Source organism: Petaurus breviceps, unplaced genomic scaffold (assembly GCF_028583685.1).
Source record: "Petaurus breviceps papuanus isolate PSGF00001 unplaced genomic scaffold, PetGlider_PUasm1.0 90842, whole genome shotgun sequence".
NCBI classification, from domain to species: Eukaryota; Metazoa; Chordata; class Mammalia; order Diprotodontia; family Petauridae; genus Petaurus; species Petaurus breviceps.
This window is the reverse complement of record NW_027187358.1, coordinates 23,025,884-23,050,847: the sequence shown is the minus strand read 5'-3', so window position 1 is coordinate 23,050,847 and position 24,964 is coordinate 23,025,884.

Genomic DNA, 24,964 nt, shown 5'->3' with positions numbered 1-24,964 from the left:
CTCTCTCTCTCTCTCTCTCTCTCTCTCTCTCTCTCTCTCTCTCTCACTCACTCATTCACTCACTGACTTACACAAATTTAAACCCAGACTTAATGATCTAAAAGAGTAAATGAAGCCACTGAAGATGGAGACCTTAACACCAGACAGTAGTTTAGTCAATCAATCAGCTCCTATTTTTGGAACATTGCCTATGTGCTCTGTCACCGTGGAGCACCTGGCTTTCAGGAAGAAACACAATGCCCATGTTATATGCTTCCAGTAAAACCTATAAAAAGGTCATAAAGCACAAAACAGGCTCTGATTCTCCCAGACATGGCCCAAAGCTGTTGCTTTCTCTAGCTGCCTGTGGAGGTATTTATTTCCTTGTTGCTAAAACATCCCACCACTGATCTTTAAAAAGCCAATATTTGTTTCAGCAGAATAAAATGACTTTTCAAGACCATGTCTTATCCAAGGGTATAAAGTCATCCCCATGGAAATCTTGCCCCAAAATATTGTCTAAGACACTAGATTAAAGAATTCCCCATTGAGGACTTAAACTCTGTCACTAGCAGGAGACAAGGACTACTTTCTAACATACCAAGTTAACCACCAAAGTACTGACCCAAAACTTTCCTTCTAACAAGAAACCTGGACCTCAAGTCAACAGAAAAGTAGAGCATAAACACTGATTATTAATGATTTTCCTTATCCAAATAAAATTTGTATCTCCCTAAGCTTACTGAAATAGGGTTGAACTCTATAATAATGGGTGAATGGAATAGAAATAAAATAAAACAAAAAAGAAGTATTAAAACCATTCAGTAAGATTAAGAATGAATTGTACAAAGAAGAAAAGGAAGATAAAAATAAGCTTGATGGCAATAACAGAGAATTAAGTTTTTTTTTCTGTGATCTGACTTGAAATGGTTCTTATATCAAGCAAAGAAGTCAGATTGTCCTTAAATACCTGTGAAAAAATAATGTGCTTATTAGATATATATGTGTGTATATATGCACAATCTCAAGTGTACATATTTCTTTGTTAGAAGTGAATTGCTGAGGGGTGGCTAGGTGGCTCAGCAAGTAAGAGCACCGGCTCCAGTGTTGGGATGACCTGGAGTTCGAATCCTAGGCTCAGACACTCAGCACCATACCCAGAAATAAATGGCCGCGTAACCTTGAGCAAGTTACTTAACCCTGATTGCTTAAAAAAAAAGTCAAAACAATTTTGGGGCAGCCAGGTAGCACAGCAAGTAAATGCACTGGCTCCAGTGTTGGGATGACCTGGAGATCGAATCCCGCGCTCAGACACTTAGCACCCACCCAGAAACACCTGGCCGTGTAACCTTGAGCAAGTTACTTAACCCCGATTGCTTTTTTAAAAAAAAAGTGAATTGCTGGATTAATAAGAAAATCTTTCTGGAATTGGTCCATTAAAATTTCTTTGGTTAAAAATGGAGCCAGTCAAATTTTAATATATATTCTCAATGAAACTTGAAACAAGCTAAGAAATAGATTAAACTTCTATGCATTTTGAGGCAATATTAGAAAGAACATTAGATTGGGAATTATAATAAATATGTCCTAGCCCAGGCAGCTTGATTTAGTAGAAATGATGATGATGATAGCAGCAACTAACATTTCTATAACTTCACTATGTGTCAAATACTGGTTAAGAACTTTACAAATACTATCTCTGTTGATCTTGAAAACAATACTGCCAAGTAAGTGCTATTATTACCCCCATTTTGCAGATGAGGAAAGTGAGGCAATAAAATATAAAATGACTTTCCCAGGGTCATGCAGCTAGTAAATGTCTAAAGCCAAATTCAAACTCGTCTTCATAATTCCAGACCCAAAGGTTTATCCTCTGCCCCACCTAGAAAGATCCCTATCCTTGAAATCAGAATTTCCTACATTTATAAACTGTAACCATAAGTAAATAGTAACTTCTATGGGCTTCACTTGAAATTGCCCTTTTCCCCCTATGATTTATCTGACCTGCCAATCATTTAGGATTAACTTTAGTCCCAAGTAATATTTAATCCTTTTTTCTAAGACTCTTTCCCTAGTAAATGGTCATGTATATGTATATGCATGTTTGTGTTGTGAAACTATATAATAATATTTTATGCAAATTACACATAATACAAATGTATGATTGTCTCAAACAATAAACATTCATTAAGTACCTACTTTGTGCCAGGCATCATGACAAGTGCCAAACATGTGCCTATATGGATATATAAACACATATAGGTACATGCATCTATATGTATATGTATGTAAACAGATATGTATATATAATTTACACAAAGAATGCATGGCCAATTTAATAGGAAAAAACTATAAATATAATAAACCATATTATAATAACATAATCCAAATACAAGAGCATATCAAAAACTGTAGGAAAAGATTTTTACAAAATACAGTACTGTCTTCTGTAAAACAAAAATGCTGAAAACATAGGGACAAATGGACACTTCTTTAAAATGCCAAATTTTTATATATATATATATATATATATACACACATCTGTATGCATGTATGTATGTATGCTGTGTTCTCTGTGTATGTGTGTGTATAATTTAGCCTGCATCATTGTGATAAACTAGAAACCTTTTCAGTAAGATCAAGGGTGAGACAAGAATGCTTGCTACCAGCACTATTATTTGACATAGTTCTTGATATGCTAGCTGCAGCAATAAGAAAAGAAAAAAGAAATTGTGGTCAAAGTATGGACAAAGAGGAAATGAAATTATCATTTCTTAATGATTATTTCAAAATTTGTTGATACTATTTTTACATCACCTTCATTTTCAATATATCCTTGCCCTCTCCATCTACTAAGTAAGTCTTCCCTTGTAACAGACTAAAAAAGAAAAATCCTTAAAAGAAAAGTATGCTGAAACTAAAACAGCAACCATATCTGACAGTAAATTCATTCTTCTACATTTGCAGTCTCCCTCATCTTTGGTGAAGGGGAAAAGGTAAATGTTCTCTACTTTTCTTTGTGGTCAAGCTTGGCCATTATAATTACACAGCATTTATTTTGAATGTAAATTGTATTTCATTTTATTTCATAATTAGCAACATTAATTTTCTCTTCCTCCTACCTTTCCCCATTGAAAAAAATAAAGAAAAACAAGGTAATTGAAACACATTCATAGTCAAGCAAAGCAAATTTTCACATTGGTGCTATCCAAAATGTGTATGTTTCACTCTGCACCCTGAGTCCATAACATCTATGTCAGGAGTTGGATAGCATGCATCATGGTTTAAACTCTAGAATGATGGCTAGTCATTGGATTGATTAGAATGGTTAAATCTTTACCCTGGAGTTGAAGCATAATGGAGTTGCTTATTCTAAATCTGTGTGAACCTTTCTGTTACAAATTTATTTCTCATACACAATATATTGTTGAATTCTGCTTTCTAATCCATTCTATCTGCTTCCACTTTATGAATGGTCTTGACCTTCACAGTTATGATCATTCTCCTTGACCTTGACAGTTATGATCATTAATTATGTATTTTCCTCTCATCTGTTTTTATGTCATTCCTTCTCCTTTTTTTTTTCCTCCCTATTACAAAAAAATAAAAAAAAAACATGTTGGGGAGCAAAGAATGTGCTCAGCACCAAGGTTCCATTTTTAGTATAATCTGTTTCTCTTCCTCTCTTTTCTTTCCCTAAATCATAGCTAAATCAGAAGTTCTTAACCTTTATCTCTTTCCTTTTAAACACCTCTTTGCCATTCACCCTCTTTAACTGGGGTTTGTTTTACTTAGAACTAAACCTTCCTTTAGTCTATCTCCCCTCTTATTAGCCCTGTCCCCTATTCCTTCTATCTCCTTGTTGAGTGAAAAGTTATTTCTATACCTAAACATAAGGGGGAAAAGCAATACAATTCACTAGTAAAAGATAGTTCTACTATAGAGTGGGACATACAGATTCCTAAAAGAAACACCACACTATGTTAAATCACAATAAAACCCACAGGATTTAGGAGGGAAAAGTTTGGAGGTCCAACATTTCCAGTCACACACATTTCTTTTGTTTTCATGGTATTGCTTCTGATGGTCCAAAATATTGATTCCTTTATGTCTGTTGCTTGTGAGAAATCACACATTCTCTTGCTTTTTTCAAAATGTTTTACTATTTTACACTTCTCAAAAATTAACGTTTTCCTTTTGCATTCATCATGTAACATTTTGGAATAAATAATGTGGAATGACTGGTTTTTGTTTTGGAATATATCTTACAGCCAAATTGTTCAATGAAATATCATCCCCATTGGAAAATCAATTGTTTTGAAAACAATTGTTATGGCAGCTATTTGTTAGCAGATAACACTTATTTTGAATATGAAAATTTGTTCTGTGATGTGCATATAAATATAAACATGTATTTGCATATACATGTGCATATTATATGAACACATGATGATCCTCTATCCCCATTAAATAGTTCCTTTAGAGACTCCATTTTAAAGAGGGGACTAAGCTGGGCAACATTCAACACCCCTTCCCCCACTCTGTTTCTAACTTTCTGGATATCGCTACTGTGATTCATGGAGCAACTAGGGGGTGCAGTGGATAGAGCACTTGGCCTGGGTTCAGGAAGACCTGAGTTCAAATCCAATCTCACACTTATCAGTTGTGTGACCCTGGACTAGTCACTTAACCCCATTTGCCTCAGTTCTTCATCTGTAAAATGAATTGGAAAAGAAAATGGCAAATCACTCCAGTATCTTTGCCCAGAAAACCTCAAATTGAGTCAAAAATAACCCTAACTCTCTAGAGACCCCAAAATACAAACACACACGGTCCTGCTGAATGAATTCAACTCGTCTTCTCAACCAAAGAAAAGTAAAGTTTACTAAAAGTTCACTTGTATTAGACGCAGAGTAAGTCTGTGCTAGGTCATTTTATGATGCTCTCACTATTCTATTGCACTCACACTATTCTATGGGGCGTTCAATATTCCAGGGCGCTCTCACTATTCTAGGGCACTCTCACTATTCTATGGTGCTCTCACTATTCTAGGGCACTCTCACTATTCCAGTGTGCTCTCCCTATTCCATGGTGCCCTCCCTGTTCCATGGTGCTCTCCCTGTTCTATGGTGCTCTCACTATTCCATGGTGCTCTCCCTGTTCTATGGTGCTCTCCCTGTTCCATGGTGCTCTCCCTGTTCTATGGTGCTCTCGCTATTCCATGGTGCTCTCCCTGTTCTATGGTGCTCTCACAAACATGAAGACAGGATGGGGTCTTACATACAGAAGGTTGTGTGAGGAATCTAGGGGTGATCTAGGGGAGAAGTTTGGGAAGGAACTTCAGGAGGAGTTAATGAGGTCAATGAGTGATTAAGGGTGGGAAGTCTCTGGAGAATATAGGCAATGGTGGACCAGGCCAATTCAAGGGTATATTGATATTTTGACAGGCTCAAGGGTGGGAAGTAGATGCACAATGGAGTAACTAGGCTAGAGTTAATAGTTAGTACTTAGTAACTAGGCTGGAGGTCTGGGAACAGCCACAATGTAAGGCTTATTGCCTTATGCAAATAGCTCATCAAATGAGATGATTTAATCAGAGTTCAAGGGAGTTCCTTGAGCCTGTACCTCAAGGACTCAAGGAGAGCTAGAGGGGGCTGCCAGAGCCCATACCTCATCAACTAACTCCACGAGTCAAATGCTGTCTCACCCTGAAATATTCCATTTGTCATGCCATCCCCCTTCTTCTTATAATTTCCATTTTGTGGGAGGAACCAAGGCTAGATAACCTTCATTTTAAATTTCTAGATTTAGAAACCTTGCCAGAACAAAGTACCTTCCCCTCTCTCCCTTTCAGTTCTTGTTGATGTTTTGTTTTTCAAGGAATATAAATTTCTTAGGGGCAGGGGCAGTCTTTCTTTTTACCTTGTATTTTAATCCCCATACCTAGCTCAGATCCAGAAAGATAATAAATCCATAATAAATCCTTGTTGTATTGTTTCAACAACAGTCAAAAGGCCTGTATTGGTAGAAGGGAGAAGGACTGTCAGATGAGAATGTCATAGAAAAAGAAATAAGCAAGTTACTTGCAGAAGATGTTAGGAAGATTAGTTTGCTTAGAAAAGGGAGCCCATGAAAAATGGCCTGGATAAGTTGAAATAGGAGGTTTGTATAGCAGACCTTGAAAATCTCAGTATGAAATTTGGATGAGATGAACTAGGTAGGTAAATTGCTTCGGTCCTTGTTAGGAAGCCTGCCCTCATTAACCCTACCCTGCTTGAATCACTCCTTTTGTCTTCTCAGCAATTAAGTATTCAGTTTCGTTAGAGACTTTCACATTTCTTGATTTTTACTGCAAGGTTTCAGAAATCTTTTTCATGGATATAAGTCTTGATGCTGAAATTAGATTACAAACTAGTCAAAGACACTGAATGGTTTCTTTTTTTATCTATATCTCCACTAATATCCTTCTTAGTACAATGTTTTACTGACAATTGATGATAAGTACACCTAAATGACTCCATTGACAGCATAACTGTCCTTACATTCTTTTGATAAGAGGAGTAGAAAGGAAACTGGCTTCATTAACCAGGGAGTCTCCAGGGATAAGAACATGGGATAAATAGGTGTTTCATATGTAAATACACACACACACACATATATACATATACATACTATATATAAATGAATATCAATGGTGATGAAAGAGATTACTGTCTTTCATTAGTTTAGCTTGGGTATAGACTTATGTCTTATATGTTGTCTGTATTTAGATTTTAATTTAAAAAATAGAATTGGAGAGAGGAAGAAGAGAGGGAAAATAAAATTACTATATACTGTTATTTTTCAACTGTGTCTGACTCTTCATGACCCCATTTGGTGTTTTCTTGGCAAGGCTACCAAGGAGTTTGCCATTTCCTTTTTCAACTCATGTTACAGATTAAGAACTGAGGCAAATGGGATTAAGTAATTTGCCTAGGGTCATATAGTTTAAGCATCTGAGGCTAGATTTGAACTCATGCAGATGAATTCACATCTTCCTGACTCCAGGTCAAGAGTTCTATCCATTGTGCCACCTAGTTGTCTTACTAGATAGATAGGTAGGCAGATAGATAGATAGATGATAGATAGATAGATAGATAGATAGATAGATAGATAGATAGATAGATAGATAGATAGATAGATGGAGAGAGAGAGATTTTTTAAATGAGTCTTTGCATGGATTGAGAAAATATTAATGGTCTTATAGATCTTTGCTGACAGGCATACTTGGTTCAATTCTTTCATTTTACAAATAAGGAAAATGAGAACCAGGAATGATTTGTCTAAGGTCACCAAAGTAGTAAGCAGCAGAGGAAGAATTGGAAGAGAGATCCTCTGACTTCTAAACCCTGTTATTCAAAGTAGAGAAAGCTATGGAAAAGCCTTCCATTCTGCTTTCCATTAATTGATACAGTATAAGATCTATGTCATCTGCATTTTGATTTAAAACAGCAACAACCAGAGGGGAAAACATAAAGAAATATATAGGCGAGAGGGAGGAGACATGGTTTTATTTGTATGAAGAACTCCCAAGAGAAAAAATTCCTTTTATCAAAATCAATATAACCATCAAAATCTATTGTTTTGAAGAGATGCCTAGAGTGTTGATGGATCAGTGATTTCTCCAAGATTACACAGCCAGAATTTAACAAAAGGGAGACTTGGGTTCAGGTCTTTCCAGTTTGTAGGTCAGTTCCCTATCTACTAGACCATTGCCCCTCATCAAAGACATATTTGCATTTTCAAAATTAACAACTTCTCTTTCCTCTACTGAACCCTTTTGGACAAATTTGAACTACTAACTTTCTAATTTAGAATTATAACATATACTTTACAAGACAACTAAGTGTCAGGGCAGCTAGGAGGCACAGTGAATAGAGTACCAGTCCTAGAGTCAGGAGAACCTGAGTTCAAATTTGGCCGCAGACACTTAACACTTACTAGCTGTTCAACCTTGGACAAATCACTTAACCCCAACTGCCCTGCTTTCCCCCCTCCAAAAAAGACAACTAAGGGTCTTGTATTAGGTTTAGTAGATTTCCCCCAAGAGGAGCTTATGTATATGCAAACTGGTTCTCCATAAGTTTTTTTTCCTCTCTATATCAGCAAGAAATATTCGCCTTCACTGAAGGATTTAATTTACTTTGAAAATCAATTTCATTTAACACTGAGTATGATCTCAATATTTAACACTTGTGTTAACTGAAATTAATATACAGTTCTGCTGAAAGCTAAGAATCTGATATCTCCTTTCTCTAACAAGTGAGAGGGTACAAGAAATTCACTGAGGTGTATGAGGCGATGAAGCTGAGATGCAGATGCTTAAAAATCAATTAACTGACATGTAATACCTGATGGAATGACTGACTATGAGATTCTGACTTGACTTTCTTCAAAATAGATTTTAATTGGGCTGTTCAGTAAGACTCAAGGTGCTTAGAGAAATGAAAATATAGAGGGGGATTTCTGGTAATAATACTTCAATCAAACAGAGCACTAAATATGGTATGTGCTAGTGTGATTTGGAAATTCAACAAAGCTGGCATCTTCTTATACTAAAGCAAAAAATTCCTGGATTGTTCTGTGGTCACGGAAGTTTTATTGTTGTTGTTTTGTTTTCTTTTACTGACTCCTGACTAAACTGAGACCCTGGTGCTGACAGCATCACTGTGCAAAGGCCAGGAGTGGGAGGAAACAATGCCTGGATCTTGTATTTTGCAGCACTGGTCATGGTGGCTCCATTCGACAGCGTTTGTTTGGGAAAATGACACTGCTTTTTGGAGCAGGTTGGTACGTTGAGGACAGGTTGGCTCTCTGAAGCTGTGCCACAGAGATGGAGTGACAACGGGTAGCTATTAGATTTCCACATGAGTAAGGCCACTTTCCAATTCTCTCACAAAGAGCTAACAGATCTGATTATAGCGACAGGCTGCCCATCTGCAAGGAGAAATTGATGGGCACAAGGAAATTGCTAAAACATTTGCAGTAACCCTGCCAGAGGGAGAGAATTCTGTGCACTGTTTTTCCACTTTTGGGTTTTTTTTTTTCAGGGGGAGGGGCTCAGAATTTCCCAAGGTTGTCATGCCAAGGTGAAAAATGGTGAGATTGATCTTTATTTAGAGAATTCAGTAACTTTCTCTTATCTCAGAACTGCTGGCAGACATTATTCAGTCAAAATCTCTATCATATAACTCCTGAGGAGAATATAAATCAGGCCTCCTTGAAGAAGGGGTTTGCAAAAGGACTTTATTTTTGGTGTTTTTACATGTTGTAAATACCAAATGTAGCAATGAGAATAGGGTTACTAGTGACCTGACCTACCCATACCCAATTAGATTAAGGTACACTATAAAATCTAAAAGCAAAGTCAGAGTAACCATATGATATGTAAATTAAGATCCTGAATAGAGTAGCTGTTCTAGGGTGAATTTGTTGAAGGATATCCCATATACTTTGTTGAAAAGGAAATTACTTACCCTGGGATTACAGGGACTTCTCCTTAGGTCATCAAAAAGTGTCCAAGAGAAAGGGATCCTGGTATCTGAGAACTAGAACAGGGGTTTTTAACCCTCGGGGTCATAGGCCCCTTTTTCAGGTTGGTGAAGATTATGAACCTCTTCTCAGAATTTTTTAAATGAATAAAATACAGTTAGGTCTCAATTAGAACAAATAATGAATCCCCTGAAGTGGTTGCATTGTTCAAAATTGATTGTATATTTCCATTGAACTGTAATAAATTATCATTTTCATACTCGAATAGTGTGGATTTAAATATATGTGACCACTTCAGAGGATTCATTATTCTCATTAATTGGGACCTAGTTGTAAAATGCATGGCATTACCAAGGAAACAAATTATATTAAAGATGAGCTTTCTTTTTCTCAATCCAAGTTTATAGAGCCCCTTAAATCCATGGAACAGCTATGGATCCCATGTTTAGAACCACTGAACTAGATAGAAAGGACATCAATTACCCTCATTTTATAGAAAAGGAAAATGAGACCACAAAAAGTGAAATGACTTACCTAAGGTCACTGTCAGTCAGCTAATAAATGGTTATTAAACAGTAACTGTGCTAGGCACTGTGATAATCACTGGGGGTACAAATATGAAAAAGAAAAAGAAAAACAGATCCTGCCCTCAAGAAGCTTATATTCTAATGGGGAAAGTCAGAATGCAAAAGGAAGTTGAAAAGCCAGAGGGTAGGGTATGCCAGGGAAAATACCCAACACTGAAAAATGATGAAAAATTCAGAGAAGTCCCAAAGTAGTGCAGTCAAATGAGAAGTGAAGAAATATTATGACCTGGTCTCCCTCCTTAAGCAGGGATTTTGGAGTTCATAGTAAAACCCCTCCAACAGAGGTATTAAATATCAGCAACAGGATTTGAGCTTAGCTCTTCTAAGTTCAGAGTCAGTGTTCTTCCGACCATTCTATGCTTCCTTTAAGGTAAAATTAAGCATAGAATCTCAAAGGGGGAAGATGAGAAGCTGTTACTCTTTCTACAGCACTAGTCAAGGAAGAAGATTGTCTGGTTCTACAATCAGGTCCTAGCTCCCTAGAAAGGAGTCAGAGAAAAATAATTCATCAGGTTTCCAAAAATTGGAAGAAATTTGGATAAAGCTGGATTATAACTTTTTGAACCCCTTTTGGAAAAGTATACACTTTGCTATAGTCAAGTGAATTTTAGAAATTATTAATAGCATCACAGACTGGATTCAAACATAGCTGCTCAAACTCCAAATTTTCCTTTATACTTCACTGCTTCCAGAGGGAGCTATATGGCTCAGTGAATGGAGCACTGGACCTGGAGTCAGGAAGACCTGAGTTCAAATTCAGCCTCAGATACTTACTGGCTGTGCCACCCTGGGCAAGTCATTGAATCTCTGTTTGCCTCAAGTGATTGAAGACGAAAATGACAAAACACTCCAGTATCTTTGCTAAGAAAACCTCATGGACAGCATTGGCACACTGTGGTCAGTGGGGGTCATGAAGCATTAAACATGATTGAACAACAATAGCACATTGCTTCCATCTTGTATCATCAATGCAATATTCACAATGCCTATGGAAATTACAGATATGCTGATGTAATTATCCATCACAAAATATATCAGGCTTGCTATATGGGGGAATAAGCTAGAAAATTTATGAAAATACCAAAAGACTGAGTCCCAAAACCAGAAAGTCAAAGCCATCAGCGTAGTTATGAAATTGGCACAGGTAGATAAAGTAGAAAGCACCCACATTCTCAAGCCTTTAAAATAGAACAGGCTACCTCAGGCAAAGGTCCTCCTCTCCCCACTCACAGCAACCACCCAGCATCAAGAAAGTGCGCTCCCAGCAGCTCCGGCCCCTGGCAGTCCTCAGCAGGAGTCCTTAGCAGAAATTCTGGCTGACTCAAAAAGGGCTTCGCGCTGCCGCTGCCTCTGCTGCTGCTGCCGCCATCACCACCACTGCTAACCACCACAGGAACTCTAGCTTGGCTTCCACTTCCTCTTGCTCCACCCCTTCCTGCTACGTCAGCAAGTCCAATGGGGCATGGAAAATCTTTAAATCCCATAACCCTTACACATCTTTAACAGCATCTAGTTACATTTGATCAAATTCTAAATTTCCCTAAGAATATTCTGATCTACAGTTCTAACTCCTAAAGTCACCAAGAAAAGAATGAGCTGTGCAAATAATGATCCTATTTCTTAGGTCAACTAAAGCTCCCATTCTAAACTAATGTATTGGAATTATGTTTATAAAACTATCTCTTTTGAATTGGAGTAGTATGAATCACTCTTGTAGAGACTGATCATCAGTGGACTGATAAAACCAAATTTATGACCTTCATTCTTAAGCTTTTCAAATCTTAACTTTGTCTAATAGGGTGATATTCTAGGGATTTATTATTGTTTATCTAAGACCAGGGCATATTGGTCTAGTGAAGGAACAGTTGTAAAACAAGAGAAAGGAGACATGGGAAAAGATGACAATGCAGGTGAATGATAGCTACTCCTAAGAAAAAGGGAAATTAGACTTCAGAGGAAGGGGAGCTGAAGGTTTGAAGTATACTATCCATTCTGAATAATATCCATCCAGGACCCATGAGGGAAGTTTTGGGGGAGGAGTTTGAGAACTAGAGAATTGGCATTGAAATGGAGTTCAAATCCAATCTCAGATATTTACTATACATGAGACCCTAGGCAAGTCAGTTAACCAACATCTGCCTCAGTTTCCTCATTTGTAAAATGGGGGTAATTGTGGCTGCCAGGTAGCACAGTGAGTAAGAGCACTGGCCCCAGAGTCGGAATGACCTGGGATCGAATCCAGGTTCAGACACTTAGCACCCACCCAGAAACACCTGGCCATGTAACCTTGAGCAAGTTACTTAACCCCAATTGCTTAGGGGTGACCAGGTGGCACAGTGAGTAAGAGCACCGTCCCCAGTGTCAAGATGACCTGGGGATCGAATCCGGGCTCAGATATTTACCACCACAACCAGAAATAACTGTAAACTTGAGCAAGTTACTTAACCCCAATTGCTTTATTTAAAAAAATGGGGGTAATTATGGCACCTACCTCCCAAATTTCTTATTAGGATAAAATAATAATGACTGTGTGCTTAGCACAGTGCCTGACACTTAGTGGGCATTATGAAAATGTTAAAAAAAAAAAAAGCATAGCTATAGTTATTAAGAAAAGGAACCATTGGAATGAGTGCTTCAAAGAGGGAAAAAAATAACCATGGACTTTAAAGAGTGTAAATCTTATGAAAGTTGTAAAATGCTCAGGCACATTTAGTATACTTCAGTAGTTTCTTTGCCCAGAGGAAATGCCTTCACAAGAATATACAGTTTTAAACAGTATTCCCCAGCTGGTCTAGTTGAGTTCAAGATGGTCTAAGGTTTCAAATGGAATTAGTGGTTAAAACAATCATTCTGGAAACAAGGAAAGGATTCATCTGTATTCTGTGTTTTCTGGGAGTTTATTGTATGGGGTGGATAAGGAAGGGCCTGAGAAACTTGGTGATTTACTAGAACACCCGAGAAAATATTTAAATGTGAAAATAGTCCAGTAAAGTCTAAAGTTTCAAATGGTGAAAATGGGGAATCATAATCTACCTTAGATAGTTAATGTATAAAGTAGAGCCTTGTCCTTGAATAAGGGAAAGTGTCGCCTTGGGAGTCATCATATGGTCATTTAAAAGTCTATCTGATATACACTGCAGGGGTTTAAAGCTTTTATAACCAGAGTAATGAGAGGAAACGGTATATTGCAGGATGGTTAGTGCGGCAAGCTCTTAGAGTAGGTCACCGGAGATACTGGCAGAAAATTGAAAGAAAGGAATGACTGAGAGTGAAAAAAGGAGAAATGAGATCAAGACATGGATAGATGGCAGTAAACCATTTTAAGCAAAAAGCTAAAGATTTCAAAATGGAATCAAAAGAAATCTTAACCTGGAGTCTATGAACTAAAAACAAAAGGTATTTGGTAACTATTTCAATATGATTGGTGTCCTTTTTAATGCTATGTATTTGATTTTATATATTTAACAACATTCAGAGAAGGTAAACATAGACTTTACCAGACTACCAAAGAGGTCCCCAGTACTAAAAAGAAGTTTAGGAAACCATAAACTAGATGAAGAACATGTACTAACTAAAAGCAGAGGAGATTGCAGGATTAGGCATCCACGGCTGAAGATCAAGGAAGAGAAAATAATACACTTTTATTAAGAGTCTACTATATGCAGACACTGTGCTAAGTGCTTTTATAAATATTAGCTCATTTTATTCACTTAAATACCTTGTGAGGTAGATGCTATCATTATCCCTCTTTTACATTTAAGGAAACTGAGGCAAAGAAAAGTTAAATGACTTGCCCAAGGTCATAAAGTTAGTAAGTTCCTGAGCTAGATTTGAACCTGAATTTTCCTGATTCCAGACTCAGGGTTCTATTCACTATGCCACCTAGCCAGCCTCATTATCACATATTACATAATTATGTATTACATAATATTATATCTTATCCTATTGTGTGTTCATTGTGTCTAACTCTTCATGACTCCATTTGTGGTTTTCTTGGCAAAGATACTAGCGAGGTTTGCCATTTCCTTCTCCATTATTATCATATTATATATTTCCTACTATGGTGTCAGTACAACACAGGATAGGAGCAGCATTAGGACATCAAGAAGAACAGGAGACATAAGAATATATTACTTATGAGCTGCTGCATCCGGTGTAGTGGGGTCTTGGAAGTGAAACCTAGAAGGGGACAGGAGGGCATGTGGGAAAGAAAGGAGACAAGCACACAAGCTTAGGTTAGCATAGTCAGGGCTGACTCGAGAGGGAGTGATTGCTCCGAGCCCCTCCAACAAGTTATATTTTATTGAGGTTATTGATGACATGGCAACACTCCAAAGTTGTACAGATCATAGCAACACTCCAAGGACATACAAAACATAAGCAGAGATAATGAAAAGATTATATGGGCACAAAATGTTTAACTTTTTGGGTCTTTGTTCTGTTTTCATGATAAAATATCTTATAGAATGTGGTCAAGAAATTTTCCCTGCCCAGCTACATTCCCATAGAGACATATGTGACTCCATGGTCATCCCTCTAATTTGCAGAGGACATGTTTCCTCACATACCACTTTTGCTGTTCATGAGTTTGGTGTGGTCAAGCAATGGTTATCTGGTTTCTTGCAATGAGCTAACACTAAACTTTGAACAATTGGTGAATTGTTTTACTAACAGTCATAAAATCATAGAATTTTGGAGACTGGAAGAAAAAAGGCAAAAAGAAGAGAGTAAACATTCATTTAGCACCTAATATGTGCTAAGGCACTGTGCTAAGCACTTTACAAATAGTAAAATGGAAGTTAGGTGCCATTATTATCCCTATTTTATAGTTGAGGAAACTGAGACAAGCAAAGGTTAAGTCACTTGCCCATGGTCACACAACCAGTAAGTATCTGAGACTGGATTTTAACTCTGGTCTTCCTGAATTCAGCCCAGTATTCTATCCACTAAGTAACCTAGCTGCCTCATTGAAGAAGAGACTTTAGTGGATACCTAATCTAACTCACACCCAAAAGGAATTCCCACTATAACATACCACCAAGCAAGTCATCTAGCATCTTCAGGAAAACACGCAATGAGGAAGAACCTATAAACACTTCCCAAGATAGCTCATTACAGTTTGGACCCTAATTATTAGAAAGAATTTTCTGACATTTAGCCTAAATCTGCCCCTTTGAAACTACTACTCTACTCTTGGAGAAGCCTGCCAGAGTAAACATTATAGAATCACAGATTTAGAGCTATGATGTGAAAGACGTAAAATATTCCTTCACTCTTCATTTCACAATTAGTGAAACTGAAGTACAGAGGTTAATTGACTTTCTCAAAACAAACGTTTTAGCTCTTTGTAAAGGTTTTGGAGTACTTCACATACCTTGTCTCATTTGATCTGGGATCCAGGGAAGGGTGACATAAGTAAACCTCTGGGGTCATAGACTTGTTTGGATCCCTACAAAGACAGCTTGATTGATCCTTTACCAAGAGAATTTCTCTGGAGTATCCTAACAGTGTTACTGCCAAGGAGACAAGAAGAAAACTATAAGAAAAAAGTCTTTACTAGAAGGAAAAGCTGTATGTCTCCAAACATGTATGGACACTAGAGCAAGAGACTGAATAAACACTGCAGGGATTAGACAAAGCAAAATACATTTAAATATGCTGTTAAGACAGACTTTACTTACTGTAACCAATGGTTCCACATATGGATAGTGAGGGGGTGGCTGATGGAGCACCTGTATTTTCCTGTTGACTGTTAGGTCAAAATTAGCAAAAGCAGCAGAGAATCGATGCATACTTTGTTTTGTTTAAGCTTCAGCAGCTGCATTGAGTACACAATCATCTACAAAGAGAAAATCATGCACCAACACTCCCTCTACTTTTTTGTTAGCTTGTAGCCTTTTCAAGTTGAAGAATTTGCCATCAGTACTGAAGCTGACCTTGATGCCATGTTTGTCCTCATTGAAAGTATTTGCAAACATGGCTGAAAACATCATGCTAAAAAGCATGGGAGCAAGCACACAGACTTGTTTCACTCCATTGGTGACTAGTAAAGTGTGAGAGCATTGTCCACTATCCAGAACCCAGGCAAGGATGCTATCATGAAATTGACATACAATGCTGATGAAGTTCTCTGGGAAACCAAATTTTGACATAATTTTTCATAAGCCCTCATGACTGACAGTATCAAAGACCTTGGTCAGATCTACATTGTATACAGACCTTGGTTCTGCTCCTGAAATTTCTCCTGGAATTGTCAGACAGCAAACACCATATCAACTTTTCCCTGGTCCTTTCTGAAGTCACACTGGCTCACAGGTAGATGTCCATCTTCCATGTGAAGGATCATTCTATTAAGGAGGACTCTGGCAAAAATTTTACCAGCAATAACTAAGAGAGAGACCCCAATGTGATTGTCACAGGACAAACTATTTCCTTTTCCTTTACAGAGATGGACAATGGAGGGATCCTTGAACTCCTGGGGGATAACCTCCTCTTGTCATATAATTTGGAAAATTTCAGTCAGTTTTTCATGTGCAATGGACACCCTACCTTGTAAATCTCATCTAGAATAGAATCAACACCATGTGTTTTGCCATGAAAAAGGAGCCTGATGGCATTCAAAGCTTCTTCTTTAGTTGGAACTTCAGCTAGGGAAAGATTGACTTCAACCTGAGGTAAACAGTCAATGGTGTCAGCATTGATTGATGATGGTCTGTTGCTAATACTATGGAAGTGTTCAACCTGTCTCTCAAAGAGCATATACTTATCACTAATCAATGTGGCTCCATCAGCACTGAGTAGTAGAGATGCACCATAGGTCTTTGGTCCATAAATGGCCTTCAGGGCATCATAAAAGCACTTTGGATTGTTACTATCACCATAAAACTGAATTTCATCTGCCTTCTTACAAAGCCCAGAATTCTGCATCTCTCTAGACTTTGTTTACACTTTATTTTTAATGGAATTAAATACTGCTTTCTTAGACATAGATGAACTATACTTCTGGCAAACCATGTGGAGTTCTCATCTTTCATTTAGCAGCTTCTGAATTTCCTCATCATTTTCCTCAAACCAATTTGGAGTTTGGAAGTATTCAGACCCAGATAAACAAATGCAGTACTCTACACCAAGTCTCTAAAACTGTCCACTCCTTTTCTGCTCCACTGTTGTCAATTGTGTGATGGCTCAACTTTCCCTCCAAGTTATCAACAAACTGTTCCTTCTCAGAGAAGAGTTCTAATCTATTGACATTAATTCTTCTGGTAGTCATTTTGCCTTGGGCACACCGCTTTTGTTGAATGGAAATATTTAACTTGGAAAGGATAGGGCTATGACTGGTCCAGCACTGTGTGCCACACGTTGCCTTCATCACTCATCATGTCTGTCTCTTCTCCTTACAATCACATAGTCTATAAAATGCTAATGTTTGCTGTGAGGGTGCATCCATGAAGCTTTGTTGCTTTTAGGTAAATGGAAGACAGCGTTGGTGATGAAAAGGTCATGAGATGCACAAATCTTCAGTAGTTGTCAGTTGTTGTTCAATAGCTGTTGCTGTTTCTAACTCCATTCCTCCCTTGAAGTCCGATAGTCTAAACCTACTCTAGCACTGAAGTCACCCATAAGTATAAGCTTAATCCCTTTTGACACATTGATGATAAAGGTCTCTAGGCCTTCATAAAATTTTTCTTTGACCGCATCAGGGTTCATCAAGGCAAGACCATAGGCACTGATGATGGTGGTGTGCATTTTCCTGCAAATGTCAATCACAGTCATGAGCCTATCATTCATTCCTTTTGGTAGGCATACAAGTTTATTGATCAGATGAGTTTTGAATGCAAAACCTATACCAACTTCAACAGTGCTCCCTTTCACTGCATCCACTACAGAAAAATGTGTATACAGCTCCAACTTCAATCAGCTGGCCTTCCTTTGCCAGTCTTGTTTCACTCAAGGTTGCTATTTGGATGAGATACTTGCTGAGTTTTCTTGCTGCAAGAATTGTTTGTCTTTCAGGTCTACTAGATTTTGTGTTGTCTATAAGTGTGCACACATTCCATGTGCCAATAGTGAGTGGAATCAATTTTTCAGACATTTTTGTACACTGTTTTGCCTTTCAACTGCAGAATGGGATCCCTACATGCCATGGTAATCAGGTCAGGATTGGGTAAGCCAACAGTTTTTAGGGCACCTTTTCTAGCCCCTTCCTCACATCAAGAGGTGACCAGTATGATCCTTAAAAAGGCTGCTCAGATACCCAGTAAGCTGCCAAATCCCATTTCCAAAGAGAAAATGATCCAATGGCTTTGGCCACCTGTATGCAGGATTGTGACTACAGCTCCCATTATATCCATACTTTCTGCTTTGTCACTTGCCTGTATCCACAGAACTTTGAGATAGGTAAAAAGGCAAAATGGTATGAGTGATGTCTTTTGATTCATGTGTAAGTTGGATTTAAATGAGGTAGAATTGCAGGAAGTCACTAGCCTCACTCTTTCCTCCAGAGTTATCATAGTCCAGAGGCAGGACAGAATCAAGACAACTGTCTCAAGATGTCTCAAGATGCAGCAGATGACCCTGGCAGCTTTGATGTCCAGCCAAGGTCTAAGCACTCCACAGTGCCTGCTTCAGTTGCCTTCATGGCCATTGAGACAGATTATTCTCATCTGGCCATTCCATCAGGGGAAGTCTTCATGTGATTAGGCACAGCCCCTTAACTTACAAATGAGTTTAAGATTCCTTGGTTACTCTCAACAATCTTTTTAAATGGTTTACGAGGGTGTGGCCACTATGCATGCTACAGCTTCTTGAAACCACATGTGAGAGTTAGGAGGAATAGATGGACACCAAAGGTAGAAAGCAGTCCTGAAAAAGGGCTTAGTAGCCTTCACACCAGAGGTGCTAGTCTTCTCTGAACACACCATACACCTCAAATATTCTATTATACTAATAGTACAGAATATAGAAGAAAAACAATAGCACCCACATCTTCTATGGACTTGACATACCCACATTTTTGTGGTCTTTGAGGTCCTAGACAAAGCCATCCATTAAAGAATTAATAGTGTTCCACTTAATCAATACTACATCTACCAGAAAAAGGTTTTTTTTTAAATAATTAGTAAAACATAAAGTCAATAAGATACTGGACTTTCTTGAACTCTTAAGTTCTAGTAATGAGGTTTGACTGTAATCAAATTTTTCTCACTACTCTAAGGAGGATTTTTGAGGAATATTGAAGATCATAGAAACTTCTTGCCATATTATAGACATAAATAGCCATCAGGTTTTCTTTTTTGACAATGCTGTCAGGATAAGAAGAATCTCTTCTCAGTTAATTAAGATCCTAGGTTTTCCTAGCAGGCTACACAGAGGAGTGAGAGGTCACGCTTCGGAAGTGTGGTCTTTCATCTTAACATTACTTCTTACTCATGCTATGAATTCTCTTCACTGACTCTAGATTTCCCCTGATATGAACCAGATATTCTTGTGCTACATCTCCAACTATGAACTTAGTATACTTTTGTACCATTTGCTTAGTATATTTGCTCAGGAAACATTCTAATATTAAAATCATGCAATTTTAGCTTGAGGTATGAATATGATTTTTCATGGCCATAGAAGCTTGACCTTTCCAGTCATGTATACATGTAAGATAATATTAAAATCTGAATCCTCTGAGTATGTAATAGGCTGGATAAAAAAAAAGGTCTTATTAAAAGTTGGGCAGCATAGAGGTAACTAAGGACACAAATTCCAACATGCAAAATAGGTAATTAGCATTAATATAATCAAGAACTGATTATTAGTGAAATAATGAATTGTCTTATACCTCACTAGATCCTTGAATTTTAATTGAACCTGTGGGAAAACACCAATGTTCCCAAGAGTTGATACTGTTTAAGGCTAACCAGCAGGGATGAAGATGATGACAAGGGATATTTCTTTAGAAATGGACTTTCTGAAGAATGTAGCAGCTGTTAGAGGTGATAAATTTATCATTCCAAATCAGGTAATCTGAATTAGCCACTGCACAGTTTAACAGTGTTCTTAAAAAGCAAACACAGCAGGGAGGCGTAGAGTTACTGTGATAGATTCCCCCCCAAAAAAACTCAATGGCAAATAATAGAGATGGAGAAAAATGTGTTTCTCTAATTCTGATGGGTAGGTAATTTGTATTGTACTGTGAATCCATATTCTCTCCCCTATGACTTTGATAATTTAATCTGATTTCTCACCCACAAGCAGAATCATAGGATCATCTTTGAAGTTCAATAGATATATAAACATTATAATTTAAGGGGCATCAAGAAAGCCTGGCTTAACAAAATTCTTCTCTCATATGCCTCAACTCTCGCCTGAATGACCATCATCATTGTCCTCCTCCTCTTCCTCCTTCTTCTCATCATCATCATGATCAGTCATTATCCTTTTTGTTGATTTGTTATTATTTAAATGAATACAGAGCCCTGATTCTTAGTCAATTTGAGATTAGAATTTAAATAAAAAGAATTTTGGAAATAAGAATGGTGGACCATGAAAAATGCTTAGATAGTCAATAAGCATCCCTTAAGCACTAATTATACCAGATACTTTGCCAAACTCTGGGGATAAAAAGGCAAAATTAATGACCTCTGCTCACAAAGAACTCAAAGTCTAATGGAAAAGGCAACATGCCAACAAATGTGTACATGAAAGTCATATACCATATAGATAGAAGATAATCTGAGAGGGAAGAGACTGGATGGAATTGAAAAAAGAGGAAAATGTCCACCAGAAGACAGGATTTAAGCTGTCTTGAAGGAGGTAAAAATTGGAAAAGCTAGGAATAGCGATGAGACAAGAGCAATGCAAGTCTGGGGTTAGTCTCTATAAAATTATGAAGTTGCGGTATGGAATGTTGTGCAAGGAATAGCAATTGGGCCATTGTAGCTTCTCCATGGAGAGGATTAACATGTAAGAACACCAGGAAGGTAGAAAGGGAGGTCCTCTCCTGAAAAGGTGGGAAGAGAAGTAGTATGGGATGATTAAAGGGCAAAGAAAGTAGGTGGAATAGCCTTTTGGTTAAATGGGATAGTAAACTGATTAGGGAGGTATAAAAGGAGTGCTTTGCTACAATGTAGGCAAAGATAAGATCCACTATAACAAACTACTGTCAGATTCTTTGAGAAGAACACATTTTGAATAGTACTTTGAATATAGTAGAAAGAAAGGATGTCAAATGGTATGAGTAAACCTGTCTGATTATGGACTAGGTACTGCATTGAGGACAGAGCACAAAGAAACATAAAATAAAACTATCTACATTCTAGGCATTAATATTCATAAGAAACATACCGTTTCAATTTGTCGTTGTTGTTTAGTCTGGTTCAACTCTTCATGACCTCATTTGGGATTATCTTGGAAAATATACTGCCATTTCCTTCTCCAGCTCACAGATGAGGAAACTGAGGCAATTAAGGTTAAGTGACTTGCCCAGGATCACACAGCTAATGTGTGAGACCAGATTTGAAGTCAGATCTTCCTGACTCCAGACCCAGTGATAGATCCACTGCACCACTGCACAAATCCATCATTTAAACAAGAAATTACGTGCAAGACATATGCAGTTAGAGGCTTAGGTGTCACAGAGGCAGCTATGTGATTTAATGAATAGACAGAACTTGGAGTCAAGATGTCCTGAGTTTGAAGTCTGCCTGAAACACTAAGAGCATAGACAAAATGCTTAGCCTCTCAACCTCTGTTTCTTCACCTATAAAATGGGGTAATAGTAACTACTATTTCACAAAGTTGCAATGAGGATAAAATTATATCATATAATACATAAAGTGCTTGGTAAATCCTAAAGACCTTAACTCCCTTATTTTTTTTAAAGGTGAGGACCTGAGGCTAAGATGTCTCAGTTCTAGCCTCTTGGTAAGATAATTTGTCCCAGGTAATTTGGAACTCAAAACCTTGTGGAACTGAACATTGTAATCTATAAGCAAATTAATTAATTATTTTTAAAGAAATACATGATAACCAAAGTTGAAGTTCCTATGTGAGGAATAAAAGTAGGCTGGTATAGATGGATATGATAATGTGTGAAGGGGAGTAAAATATAAGAGCACTAGAAATCCAGCATATTTATATTACCTACATCTTCCCTAGAGCTTCCCCTGAAATAACAGTCACTAAAACTATCCTACTACCATCGAGCACCTTTGTTTCCACTTATTCAATTGCATGTTAGCAGTAAAGGGGCAGCAAAAGATTGTGAAGATCTTTAAATCCCAAATAGAGGGCTTTATCTTTGATACTGGAGTTAATAGGGAGCCATAAGAGTTTATTGAGTAGGGAGATGACATGCTAAGATAGTTGCATGGACAGACAAAAGGCAGAAGTCAACTACAATAGTCCATATGAGAAGCGACAAATATTTAAAATAAGGTAGTATCTGGGTGAGAAGAGAGGAGAGAATTACAAAATATGTTTTGAAAATAGAAATGACAATATCTATTGAATGAACATATGGGATGAATGAAGGGGCAAAGCTAAGAATGATACTGAGGTTGCACATATTCATGCCTGAGAAGACAGTGAAAAATACCTTTCATAGTAATAAGAAAGTTACAAAGAGGCAAGGATTTGGGAGGAAAGATAATGACATCTATTTTGGTTATATTCATACCCTTTGAAAAAATAAATAGATCTTGCTCTTAATTTAATCTGGTCTTTATAGTTTGGCAATCAAACTCTTATTAAAGTTGCTATTAAAAAAAAAGATTTTTGCCCAGTTACTTGCTTCCTTTCCAATTTTAGAAGAAATTATTTTATTTGTGTAATATTTTGTGCAGTCAATATTGTCCATTTCATCTTTTGTTATCCTCTTGGTTTTTTTTTTAATCATGAACTATTCCCCATCCATGGATACGAAAAGTAAATTCTTCCTTGCTCCTCTTATTTGTTTATGATGCTATTAAGCATCTAGTAAGTTTTTACTATGCTCCAGGCACTGTGCTAAGTTCCGGCAATACAAATCCAAACAGAAAGAAAACCTTTTGTGCTACTGAATCAAAGACATTACAAATATACTCATGTACATATGTATATATGTAGGCATGCATATATGTATGTATACATACATGCATACAAAACATAAATACATAAACAGATAATATGTATAGATGCAGAATGAGTATCAATGAGAATCTAAAGCATATATATAGTATATATACATATATGTGACAATTTGTTATATACGGGTGTGTATAGAATTTGTCAATATGTCAATCCTCATTTTTCATGGATTCCATATTTGTTAATTTTCCTACTTGCTAAAATTTATTTGTAATATAAAAATCAATACTCAATATATTTTGCAGTCATTTCAGACATGTACAGAGCCACAAAAATGGGCATGTTTCCAGCTAAGGTCAAACAAAGTGACATTCTGCCTTCCTATTTCAGCTCTCATACTATAAACAAGTATGTCATTTTGTGGCTTATTTAGTTCCAATTTTTTACATTTTTATGCTTTTGTTGGTGATTTCTATGTTTAAAATATTCCCCAACTGTAGTGCTGAAGTGCTATTTAGTTTTTCTAAGCACAAAAAGGCTGTGATATGCTTTATGAAGAAAATAGATATGTTAGATAAGCTTCATTCAGCCATGAGTTATAGCACTATTGGCTGTGAGTTCAGTGCTAATGAATCAGCATTTCAGTGCATCCAGAAAAAGGAAGAGGAACTTCGCAGATCTAAATGTGAGGCCTCTCTGGAAATGCTACATTTGTGACTAGAGGCTCCCATGAACCTAACCCTATACTGACTTTAGGAGCAATGATCCAATATTCACTTAATCAGTGAACTTCATAGAATATAATTTGCATGAATAATGAGAATTAGCTGTAATACCCACGTATGAGGAAACTGAGGCAAACAGGGTTAAGTGACTTGCCCAGAATCACACAGCTAGTAAGTTTCTGAGACTGGATTTGAACTCAGACCTTCCAGACTTCAGGCCCATTGCTTTATACCAAGTAGATGCCTGAAAATGTATGTGTATTTACATATGTATTTATATGCACAGATACACAAATAAAGACATACACACACATGCACACAAACACACATGCTCAAATTTTATTCTCTACATTTTTCAGTCAATTGTGTGATGGTAAAGATATAGACTTATTCTCTACTAACCCCCTCATCAACAATGCCCTCAGTGAATGTATATATTCTCATAGAAATGCCATATAATGAGTCAGGAAGTCCTAATGGCACATGCCTGCAATCCCTGCTCCTAGAGCAATTGAAGCTGGAAGATCTAAGCTCAAGAGCATAGGGAGACTGAACTGGAATATGGCTGAAGTCAATTCAGGATCTGCACTATTTAGAATTAGTATAATGAATACCTAGGAATAAAAGACCACCAGATTGCCTAAAAGGGGAAGGATTGGTCCAGACTGGAAACAGAGGAGGTCCCATGCTGAAAAATAGTAGGAACAGTCTCATAAATGTCCATGATATTTCAAGTTATTTCCAAAAAAATACTACATATAAAGTAATTGAATAAATTAGTAGATGATATTTTTGTGGCTGGCTTTTTATATTAGTAACATCTATTTTTTTCAATACTTTTGTTTCACATATGGGAATTAATCAATACTTTAAATAACTTCATAATGATTATGCTTTTAGAACAAATCTACTTTATGTATATTTGGTCTAATCTAGCTGCTTTTGTCATCTTTACTTTCTTAGTGCCCATCCTACTTCCTCTTCTATCCAGGATTGTGATGTCAAAGTACAAGTTTTGCAGACAGTGAGAGCAAGACAGAGAGAGAGAGAGACAGAGAGAGAGAGAGTCAGAGAGAGAGAGAGAGA